Source organism: Coenobita brevimanus, chromosome 44 (genome assembly GCF_032717465.1).
Source record: "Coenobita brevimanus isolate Jiangsu-jjx chromosome 44, ASM3271746v2, whole genome shotgun sequence".
In the NCBI taxonomy this organism is placed as follows: domain Eukaryota; kingdom Metazoa; phylum Arthropoda; class Malacostraca; order Decapoda; family Coenobitidae; genus Coenobita; species Coenobita brevimanus.
In genome coordinates this window covers 17501542-17504790 of record NC_136997.1, presented here as the reverse complement: position 1 = coordinate 17504790, position 3249 = coordinate 17501542, and the positions used below count along the sequence as shown (strand labels likewise).

General features: G+C 42.4%; 1 pseudogene; it reads left to right on the top strand.

The window, feature by feature from the left end:
* Nucleotides 1-615: 615 nt before the first annotated feature.
* Nucleotides 616-734, top strand: LOC145398257 (5S ribosomal RNA; annotated as a pseudogene).
* Nucleotides 735-3249: the final 2515 nt, after the last annotated feature.

The window sequence follows — 3249 nt, the reverse complement described above, 5'->3', positions numbered from 1 at the left end:
CCACACAGTTGAGTAACCTTAACCTTGCCCTTAGCACCGAAATTACCATTTTGGGTGATTTTAACATACCTAATGTTGAATGGTTATTGCATTCTACCAGGACTGACGATGCTGGTCAAGAGTGCGAGCTGTTTGCAGAATCGTTTAATCTCACCCAGCTGGTAAAGCAACCAACCAGAATACCTGATAATCCTGACCATAATGCCCATCTCTTGGATTTATTCTTGACAAATAATCCAGATCAATACAAGCTAGAGGTACTGTCACCACTTGGATCCTCTGACCACAATTTCATCAAAGCATTATTAGTTAACCCCCCCCCACACCTCCCTGTTCCAAACCTGTCAGGGTGACCCGATGGCACTTTGATAGGGCAAACTGGGATGGATTTAGAAATTATCTTGTTGACATTCCATGGCAGTCTTTCTTTTCTAGTGATTCCAATTCTACCCAGTCCCACATTTGCGACTTAATATTAGCTGGTATGGATTTATTCAGACCAAGTCAACAGTTCACTAAAAGATCGAACTCTCCTTAACGGATTGATGGCAACTGTGCCACAGCAACAGCCAAAAAGTCATTAGCATATAACTCTTACTTAAAATAAAAAATATCGTGAACGGACATACCACGTTGAGTACACCGCTTCCCGTCCGATCAGCGAAGTTAAGCAACGTTGGGTCTGGTTAGTACTTGCATGGGTGACGGCCTGGGAACACCAGATGCTGTTGGCATCCCTACGTGTCAAGTGGGGTTGGTTCAGGATTAGTGCCCCTCCCTGTAAAACAATTAACTCTAAGCCATTGGCCACCCCGTCTGGGATACATGGCGTCTGGCAATGAATGAATCAATGAATGAATCACGATCTCAATTTAAAATTGCTAGAATTCATGCAAAAGCTGTATTAAATCAAGCAAAATCAAACTTTCTTCAAAAGCAAGCATCAAAACTACTTAATAACCCTAATGACAATAGAATATTCTGGTCAACTCTTAATTCCTTCAATAATAACTTTAATAAGTCATCTTCCATTCCCCCACTATAATCTTCAGATGGCAACATTACAAATGACCCGCATGGGAAAGCGGATACTTTTGCTAGTACATTTCCCAGAAACTCTACCATAGACGATACTAGCCAGAATGTCCCAGTACTAGAACTTGACTCTCCCGAAATTGCCCAACTTAAAATACAGACAAGATATGTAAAATCCATCCTAGTCAATTTACCTACCAACAAATCTCCAGGCCCACATGGAATTCCGTCAATTGTTTTGAAAAAGTGACCCCCTGAATATGCCTCTGTTCTAGCTAAATTATTCATACTATGCATACTTACTTCTTTATTCCCAAATTCATGGAAAGAAGCCAATATCCACCCAATTCCGAAGAAAGGAAGTTCCTCTGACCCCCCTGATTACAGACCAATAGCTGTCACGTTTTCTCTTGGTAACGTATTTGAAACTTTAATTAATAAGCACATTGTTAAACATCTTGAATCCAACAACTCAATTAGTGATAGACAATATAGTTTTCGCCACGAACGATCCATCATTGACATACTCAATCTCCTAACTCATACAATCCATCAATCAATTGATCTACATGGAGAAACTCATGCAGTAGCTCTTGATATTTCTAAAGCTTTCAACAGAGTATGGCACCGTTCCCTGCTGTCCAAACTCCCTTGCTATGCACTAACGTCTTTTGTTCCTTGGATTTCTTCATATCTTAGTGACAGGAAAATAAGAGTAAAAGTAGATGATGTATATTTAAATTTCCACTCAATTAACGCCGGCGTGCCGCAGGGGTCAGTTCTGGCGCCAACCTTATTCCTAGTTCATATTAATGATCTCTTATCTGTCACCCACAATCCCATCCACTCATACGCAGATGACTCAACACTACTTAGTTCATTCACACTCAGACACCCATTTACGAAGTCTAATATCTCTACCTCTCAACTCAGTACAGCCGTCTCCATAAATCAAGACCTATCTACGATCAGTGAATGGGGACAAAACAACCTTGTCTCTTTTAATGCAAGTAAAACTAAATATATACTGTTTACTAATAGACAGATATTGCCAGATTCGTACATGACCTTCAGTGCTACTAATATTCCCATCTCCAAAAGTATTGAAATTCTTGGCGTCTCACTTAGCAATGCCCTCAGCTGGACCTCTCATGTTAGATCACTTGCTAAAACCGCCTCAAAGAAACTTGGATTATTGTACAGAGTCCGTAACTTCTTCACTGATGAGCAGTTAGCTATAATTTATAAGAGTCATGTGCGCTCTCAGCTTGAATATTGCTCACCCTTGAGGAATGGATGTGGAGAGGTTGCATTAAAATAACTAGACAAAATTCAGAACAAAGCTGTTAGAATTATTAACAACCCTGCCATTACAACTAAACTACCCCCACCCCCTCTGCAAGTAAGAAGGAATGTTGCCTCCCTGGCATTATTTTACGGATATTTTTTTTGGCAAATGCTCAGACGAAGTTGCGTCCATGGTGCCACCACTCCATGCCTTCCCTCGTACTACTCGGGCATCTGGTAGCGCTCATAACTGGAATGTCACTCAGCCATATTGCAGAACTTCTGCCTATCAGAATTCTTTCATTCCCCGTACTGCATCTCTCTGGAACTCGCTTCTCCAGAGTTGTTTCACTCCAAACATAAACCCACAGCTGTTCAAGTCTAACTGTTATAGATATTTTATGAACAGAGGACACCAGTAATCTGGTCTCTATCTATCTATTGCCAGACGCCTGAATCCCGTTTGGTGTGGCCACAAACAAATCGCCTCCAAGTCGCCTTGTCCCCCGCCATTTCACTGCCCTGCTCCCAACTCACACACCCCCTTTCTCATATACCTCTCCACCCCATCCCTCCATCTCATCCTCGGCCTCCCCCTCCCTCTTCCCCCTTTCACCTCACTCACATACACTCTCTTCGTCAGTCTTTCACCCTCCATCCTCTCCACATGGCCAAACCACCTCAGTGTGTTCCTCATAACGCTTCCTATCACATCCACACCCACACCACAACGCTCCTTTATATCCTCATTCGTCAGCCTGTCTCTCCACGTGACTCCACAGGCTCCTCTTAAATAACTCATTTCCACTGCTCTCACTCTTGACTTGTGTCCTTCCAACAATGTCCAAGCTTCACTTCCGCACGTTAGAGTTGGTATCACAATACTGTCATGTAGTAACTTTTTCACTTCCATGCTCACTTCCCTGT